Below are 9,096 nucleotides of genomic sequence, written 5' to 3'. Positions count from 1 at the left end.
CTGTTGAACATCTATCTGTATGTCTTTTTTGGAGATGTATTTATTTAACAACTCTGCCACATTTTTGATTAGGTTATTTGTTTTGTTTTGTTTTGTTTTGTTTTGTTTTTTTGTGGGACCTACGCCGGTGGCCGGGGATCAAACTGGCGCTGCAGAGGCTGCGGGCAGCCTCTCAACCCAGTGCTCAACCGCTGCGCCACCAGGGGAGGCCCTGTTTTTGTTGTTGTTGTTGTTGAGTTATGAGTTTTTTTGTAGATTTTGGATATCAGCCCTTTGTCAGATGCATAATGTGTAAATATTTTCCCCTATTCAGTAGGATCTTTATGTTTTACTGATAGTTTCTTTTGCTGTGCAGAAGCTTTCTAGTTTAATGTGGTCCCATTTGTTTGTATGTGTATCTGTTTCTCTTGCCATTACAGACAAGTCCACAGAGACATCTCTGAAGCCAATATTTTGAAGTGTTTTTTCCTATTTTTTTCTTCAATGTGTTTTATGGTTTCTGATATTATATCCATGTCTTTAATCCATTTTGAGTTAGCTTTTGTGTAAGATGTGGGATGGTAATCTAGTTTCATTGTTTTGCATATGACTGTCTAGTTTTCCCAACATCATTTTTGAAGAGAGTTTCCTTTTTCCAGCATATACTCTTGGCTCCTTGTTGTAGCATTTCACCCATTCCAACAATTGCATTCTGATCTAGGGCCTGTATTCCTCATTCCTTACCAACTACTCTGAAAATGACTAGGCCGCAATATATTTATATTTGTCTACTTGTACTTCTTCATCCTTATATTCATTATTACTCTAAACAAGAAATAGAAATTTTATTTTTACTTGATAATACTCTCTTTGAAGGTGAAGGAAGCAATTAAGGAATTTACGAAAGTTGAATAGCTTCCACTTCTTCCCATCCCCTTCTTTATTAAAAAGTGAGGTGTTTCTGAGACTGCAAAATACAAAATTCAGTGGACTACACTCATGTTCCAGATATCAAACTAATCCACTCAGAGGGTACTATTTTGTTCTTCATTTAGAAAAACTGTGGATACCAATCTGACATATAATCAGTGGGGAAAAATGGATATAAGGACATGCAAAGGACAGTTTCTGTCATGGGAAAATGTTATCTCTACTTATATAAACTACCAATGTTATATACTTTTTTCTTCCAAGTATTTCAAGTGACAAGCAATTTCTACCTTGTAAAATATAACTTTCAGCTTAAGTTTCTTAAAAGTTGTTTTGATCCTCTCCTCTTCAAAATAGGAATATCAAAGTAGAAAATTCCAGAATAACATTTTTACCAATGCCTTATTTTTCTAGTCATAAATACCCATTCAAACCAAACAAATAAAGTAAAAAAAAAAAAAAGATTCCCCTGAACACATGAGTATGCCTAAGACAATTAAGTTAATAATGCCAAAGTACTCATTAAATTCTGAGTGTTGTTATTTGCAGATGTTTAAATTCTCCAAGGTGAGCTCCACATCTGCATATAAGATGGTGACTTCTTCCACATGGCACTGGATTTAATGTTCCTGTTATCTACTATGTTGTAAACCACCGCCCCCCCCCCACACACTGATACTTAGTAGCTTTGAACAACAAGAATCATTTATTTATTTTGCTCATACATTTGCAAGGTTAGCAGGGTTTGACAGCGAGGATTGATTTCTGCTGCTTTCAACATCAGAAGGAGCAGCTCGGATGTGGACTGCAGGATCTACTCCTAAGATGCCCACTTGCATAGGGGCAAGTTGTTTTTAATTGTTAGCTGGGAATGCAGTGTGGACTAAAGTTTGGAAGCCTCAAGCTCCCTTTCTTGTGAGCTTCTCTAAGTTGCTCTGAGCATCTTCTAAGCATGGAGACTACCTTTCAAGGCAAGCTTCCTGGGAGAGAGAAAGAGAGTTTGAAGAAGTTTCATAATCCTTTATGACCTGGCTTTGGAGATCAAAGTACACCATAGCTGTTCCATTTCATTTACTAAAAACCAATTGCTGAGGCAGGTCTATGTTCAACCTCTATTCATTTGATTCAAGGTCTTGATGGAAAGAGAATTTGATACAAAGAATTTGTAAACATATTTTAAAACCACTGTGGTATGAAACAAGAGATGCTAAAAATAAATGCTAGATAAAATGTAAATAGCTAGATTAAGTATTCCTTATATTACAATGTTTAAAATATCATTTATTTAAGTTTTAGCATGTGCTTTACATCTATTTTAGAAAATTCTTAGATAAATTATATTAAATATTTTCCATTTTACAGATGAAAAAATTTTTAGTCATTGTGAGAAGTGATTTGCCCAAGGTTACACAGTTAGTAAACGGTAGAACCAAGGATTTAAAGACCCTTTTTGAATTTTCATGACAATTTCTAAAGGGAGGTGAGTTTTGACCCAGAATTTGGTGGTTGGATGAGATTTGATTGGCCAGAGAAGAATGGGTATATTCTTTCTCCGGGGAATGATGTGGCAAAGTGCATAAGAAAGCACCAATAATTTCCACAAGAATTGTTTGGCTGGATCCGCACAGCTGTGTGTTCTGTGTTGACAACCATAGCTGAGGCAGGTTTGGACCATACATATACTGTTGGTCTTTGTTAGCTGGGGAGTGTGGACAAAGGATGTGGCAACAGTTTTTCCAGATAGGCAGTTTCTAGAGTATTCTAGGGAAGGTCAGGGACAGTGAAAGGAGACTGGGTCAATAGGAGATGAAAGATTAGAACCGGTCAGTCATCCTAGTCATGATGAACAGTTTAGCATGTCAGATTTCAGGTAAGTTGACGATTTCTAGAATTATTACCCACTTGGCATTCAGAATTTTTCAGAGCTACCTTTCCATAAAGAGCGTCTGGTCGTCAGTGTGATTGTGGACAGTCATTTTTTCCATCTTCTCCTTTAAGAATTTGTGACTTACCTCTTTGTGAATTCTAAGAATGACTATATCCATGTATCCTACACTCAAAAATGAACAGTTTCATTCCTTTATGCACAAAACATTTCCTATTTACTTTTGTTTAACAAAATTATATTGAACTAGGAGGCATTCATGGCATTAAATATTTTACAAATGTTTTTTAAAACTATATAAGCACATACAATTTACTTCCTACTGCTGCAGTACTTATGGCCAGTATAGCATCAGCTTAGGTGCTCCCCAGCGACGTATCTTCTCTTGCTAGGATGGTAACTAGTGGTTGATTTGGGTTCATCTCAGGACCATTTATGGTGTAAATGAAAGGATCCTTAAATTTAAAATGGCCATTTTCTTTGGAAACTCACTAACTTCTCTTGTTTTCTTCTACGGAAAGTTGCTGTAAGAATTAGATGAAATGGGGCCTCCCCGGTGGCGCAGTGGTTGACCACTGGGCTGTGAGGCTGCTCTGCAGCCTCTGCAGCGCCAGTTCGATCCCCGGCTGCCAGCGAGGGTCCCACATGGCGAGCAGACCTCTCCTGTCTCACCCACTGCTCCCCTCAGCAGTGTACTTCTTCAGTCTTCCTGTTCTGCTCCTCGCTCTGGCTCTGGTGATTCTCTCACCCTCCCGTGCTTCTGACTGTTCTTGTATAAATAAATAAATAAATAAATCTTTTAAAAAAAAGAATTAGGTGAAATAATCTACAGAGCAATGTATGAAAAAATGTGACATGAAGTAAAGAGCTATCCAGATATCGAGTAATACTTTATTAATGGGAATGAATGATAAAGAGGAGACCCCAGACCACAGAAAGCAGCTTTGTTCCAGAACCTGTCTGTTGGTCTGTTCTAATATGAAGCTTCTCTCCATTCACAGACCTCTCTTAATCAATAGATTGTCTGTTCTAGAGAAGAAAATGATAGCACCACATACTGAGAATCAACCATTTATTTTTGGTGGGCCTTTTACAACCATCATGTCAGTTAATGCTCAAAATTAGACCCAGGATGTCATATTTGTTGTCATATACAGACAAAGAGACTTAGATTCAGAGAGGTTAAGAGACTTGCGCAGAAATGTTAGCTGCAGAAATCAAATCTATGCTTATTTTAGCATTAAGACCGTGTTGCTTACAAAGCAAGACCCTGAAACATGGACTGAAATTGACTGCTACCCTATGAGCACAAATCATTATTGTGAATCTGACACTTTGTCAGATTTCCCAATTCTTCTTTAGATAATTCTTTCTCCTTTGGCAAGATAGCTCTTATTTTCAGTGCTTTAGAATTACAAAATACTTTCACATGAATTTGCTCTCATTTTTTTCCAACATCTTAAGACTCACTTACAAATTAGACTCGTTCATATTATAACTAGATTACGGTTTCTTCTATCACAATCATATCTATGAGGAAAGCTCCTCAAGTGCATATACACACAGAAAGCATGCAATAAAGCATTTTTCAGTCAATGCCTGGATTCACTTTTAAAAAGCATGTGGTGGGAAAACTATGGTGACTGCATCTGGAGGGAGAAATCCTGTATTATGAAAAAAATAAACAAGGATGCTTAAGAAAAAAAATGATATAAAAATAAAATAAAAAGGCATATATCTGGGTGGGCATAGTAAATAACTACTGACAGCAAACAAATGAAGCCTTTGCCCCAAAAGCAAAAAGATCATAAGAAGAAGATGACCTATAGACCCTGGTCTCTGAAGGCCAGGTGATGGCCTACTTCTTGCTTCAGAAAATGAGAAAATACCCAGAGAATTGCTCCTGCTCCTCTCTGTACCAGTTGGGGTTGATCACATGTAGTCTTTCTGAATAAGACCCCAGATTGCAACTAGTTTGCTAAATTAAACCTGGAATTCAAAATAAATAAACACAGGGATGTCACACAGCCTCCCAGAAGCTTTTGTCAGCTTGATTCCAGCCTTGAATATGGCAGCATTGCCACAACTCAATCTGTTAAACAATAAATTAAAAATAAAACTTCAAAATTAAAAGAGGAAAAGCACAATGCATGACTCGAGGTTTGCAAACAAACCTGGTCACACACAAGTCAGCCTGGGCTCTCCTGTGGGTGCCATGGAGTGCTCCCTCCAGTCACAGCACCTACCACCTTTCCCCTTTCTCCACAAAGCAGGAAGGGGTCGACCTTCTAAGGGATCAAGCTCTAAAGAGGCACATGGGAAGACCCTACTGACTGTTTTGGCTTATTATTTTTATTTTTTTTTGTAATCACAGAACTTTGAGAACACATTTCTGAACATCATTTACACTGGCTGCATTCTTCCTACCTGTGTGCTGTGCATTTGTAATTTTACAATTTCACATGCATTTGATGCATGTAAATTTGAGAGTCCTGAGGGAGCTAAGAATGTTTGAGAGGCTGCAGCATCCGGAAGTGAGATGTTGTTTGAGGCTGTAGCATCCTGAAGAAACAAATCTGATCTGCTCTTCAAGTCTGGGGATAGAACCACAGCTTTATAAAGACCACCTAGAACCTCCACCCTAGATTGACTTTGCAATTGTAAACTTCCTTAGTTGCCCACGTCTGTAGTGCTGGGAATGGCACTACAGGAATGTTGGGAGAAAAAATAAGACTATTTCAAGGGAATCAATTAGTCTGTGTTCTCTGGAAGCTCTGATTGCATTTGAGGTGTAACTTCATTGGATCTGCATGGCACATGGCACCTACCAGAGGTTCAACATTAGGTCAATGAAAATGAGGTTTTATTTTTGTTGAAAACAGGAATGATCTTCAATTTAAGTTGTAGTATCACGATGCTGACCCCTAACTTACGCACACACAACTCCTCTTGAGATGAAAGGTCAGGCAATTAATCCATTGCATCACCGGTTCACCTCTGTGTGCCAGCTGTTTAGGAAAACTTGGAAAAATGATGGAAAATTCTTAATATTCTTTGACAGTACAATATTTGTACTTAGATTCTGGCTATTCCAGAATGAGGCTTCCCTGTTAGAATGGCCAGTCAATCTCGTCACATGATGGAAAACAGATGTAAGATTAGGATGCAAAGTAGTTTTCCAGATCCTTGGTCCCAGCATGCTGCACAGCCCAGCCCCAGAGTTAACCAGCCAAGTGCTGACACATGTCTTACAGCAAAATATCCCTCACAGCCACAGTTCAAAGGCCTCGCTACCCTCCAGGGCAATTAATACAGCATCACGTTCAATGGTGCTTGAACCAAATCCATGGAATCCTCAGGGGAGAAATAATGAAGCAATCGCAGAACCCAGACAAGAGCAGTATGTGGAGGGGGTGAAAGTTTTCAGAGCTTTTCCTGCAAGCATGTGTAAGGTTACAGTCTTCCTCCAAGGGGGCTATGCTCAGATTGTATAATCTACTCGGTGGACAGTTCTTATGACATAGCATAAAAATTGGAGCGTAGTTATTAAATATCAAGAAAGAAGGAAGGCAAAAGAAGAGAGACAGGAAGGGAGGTAGGAAGTCTATTATAGGCAGTCACTTGCTTCACCATGTCAGAGAATTTCAAGTTTGTCTTATTCTCAATAACGAGAAAGTCATGTATGACTTTCTCCAGTCATGTATGACTGAACGTTACTCTTGGTGTCTGCTACCAGGAGAAGTGAAAAATTCCTTTCTGAGCTATAAAGTAAGCATGGTTACATTCCATCCAGAGCAGATGCACTCAAGGATCATGTTTTTCTCAGATGTCTTTGGCATCCCTTTTTATTTTTTAAATTTTTATTAATGTAACATGCAATGATAACATTATATAAGTTTCAGGTGTGCATCCTTATAAATCGATGTCTGTTTATATTACATGAAGTTCACCACTAATTGGCCGGCTCAATCCTTCACCATGCAATAGAATATAATGGAAAAAAATGATCACAAACTTATTATAGTGGCTGTTTGAAATATTTTAATTTTAATTTTTTTTCAAATCTAAGCACTGGCACCATATTTACAATCTTGTGTAAGTAAATTTACAAGTAAATATCTTTACTTTCAGCTCTAACTGGAACTAAGGCCAGGACCAGTGCGTTAAAAAACTGGTCTGAACCCTGGTTTTACGGGGACAGGCACTTTCTGATCCATGATAGTTCTTTCAGGCCACTGTAGCGCCATTTAACAATTTATAAGGAAGCAATAATGCAATGGCCAAAATGAGCAATTCAGTATTCCAGTGTGCCTCATTTTCACAAAAGTTGAGTAAATAAAATTTATTTGATTTTCAGTTATCCACACGCAGATTTTCCATACTGTGGCCCTTGGGAGTTCTTGCTAAGCCCATAGGCTGGGTCAGGAAGACAGACCTACCATCCCATGGAGTGCAGCCAGGCTGCAGCTGGACAGTATATGTGATCCTTGACTTGTCCTCCCCCTCTTAAAGAGGTATATCTGGAATATATTACTCACCACAGCAAGTAGTGTTAAACAAAAATCAAAATAAAATTCTAGTTACTTAAGAATAATCATGATGGATGCCATTCTATATTTTTATTGTCTGCATGTATCCAAAAATGGTGAATGGATATGCAAAATCTCACATGTACCTATGCAAAGGTAAGTATTATGCTGGCAAAATCAAGAATGAGTGTTCAAGCCAGAATGTCTAAATGTGAAGCTCACATCTGTCACTTAGTAGCTGTTTTATCTTCAGGAAATCATTCAAGTCTCTAGACTACATTTCCTGTTTTATAAAATAGGGATAATCAATGAGGTTAAAGGAAGCCACTGTATATAAAGTGTGCTCATGTTTTTTCTTATAGTCAGCACTATGCTAATATGAGCTATTATTATTACCTTGCTTAGAATCCCCTTTTCACTTAACAATGTATCATGAACATCTTTCCATGTCAATAAATATAAACTTATGCCTTCATTTTGAATGCCAGTGTAGAATTAAATGCATTCTATGATTACTCTACAGTGTGCTTTATCATAGCTAGATGGGGTCTAGTTTTAGCTCCTATAGATCACATCATAATGAATATCCTTTTAAATACATCTTTGAATGTTGATACTCCACTTGATAAATATCTAGTAGGGGAATTAAGAGAGATCAGATGACATACTCATTTTAAAAGTTTTTGATTTGTTTTACCCAATTGTTCTCCAGAAAGTCTCACCAGTTTTATTTCAACCAGCAGTATCTGAAAATACCCACTTCCCCCATTGCCTGCTGACATTAAATATTATCTCCCTTTGAAATATTTATTAAATAGTAATGATTAATAAATAGTAGTGATTAAGAAAATGGCATAAGATTAATATATCTTGAAATTTTTTAAAAAGATTTATTTATTTATGCATACAAGAGCTGGAGTACAGGCCAGAGATGCGGGGGTTGGGGTGGGGTGAGAGGATTCACCAGAGACAGAGTGGGGAGCAGAACAGGCAGACTGACTGAAATACACTGCTGAGGGGAGCAGCGGGCAAGGCAGGAGAGGTCTGCTTTCACCATGTGGGTTGCTCCCTGGCTGGCTGGGGAATGAACTTGTGCTGCAGAGGCTGCAGATTGCTTCATAGTGCAGTGTTTAACCCCTTGCGCCACCAGGGAGGCCCAAGATTAATATATCTTGAATAGTTTTTCTCATTGAAGACAGTGTAATGGTTATGCATACTTGTGTATGAGTGTGCATATACACATGGGTTAGTGTGTGTACATATTCACATGTATATACAAGCTGTGAATATACATATTGCAATAACCATGTTTGCATATTGATTAATCTTCCTTTGTTTAACCAAAAGAAGTCCATTAAGACTATCAAAATTTGCAAAATTTTTTAGAATTACTTTTGTGGAAAGAGCAAAAAAACAGTATGTGTTAAAGATGCACATTCAGTGAATATGTTGCTATTCAGGAGCAAGGGTTTATTTTCACATAGCCTGTTTCTTTCATCATTTCTTTTCTAAACACCCTATCCATTTCACCTGGGTATATGTTTCACGGATAGATGAGATGAAAGGAATGCAGCATGGGAGTAGGGTGGAGAGGTTAATTAATAGACAATATTATCTTGCAGTAATAAGGACACAGCCCAAGCAAATTCACTTCCCTAGTTGGAAGGGGTGTTTTCCAGAGGCCCAGGTCTGGAATTAACTACAGTCTTCTTTTTGAAAGAGTTCACTCCTCCCAGCTCAGCGGCAGTACATCAACATCTATACCCTGAAGAA

This window comes from Talpa europaea (assembly GCF_964194135.1).
Source record: "Talpa europaea genome assembly, chromosome: 1".
NCBI classification, from domain to species: Eukaryota; Metazoa; Chordata; class Mammalia; order Eulipotyphla; family Talpidae; genus Talpa; species Talpa europaea.
The sequence above is the reverse complement of the archived record's forward strand: the minus strand, read 5'-3'. Positions refer to the sequence as shown.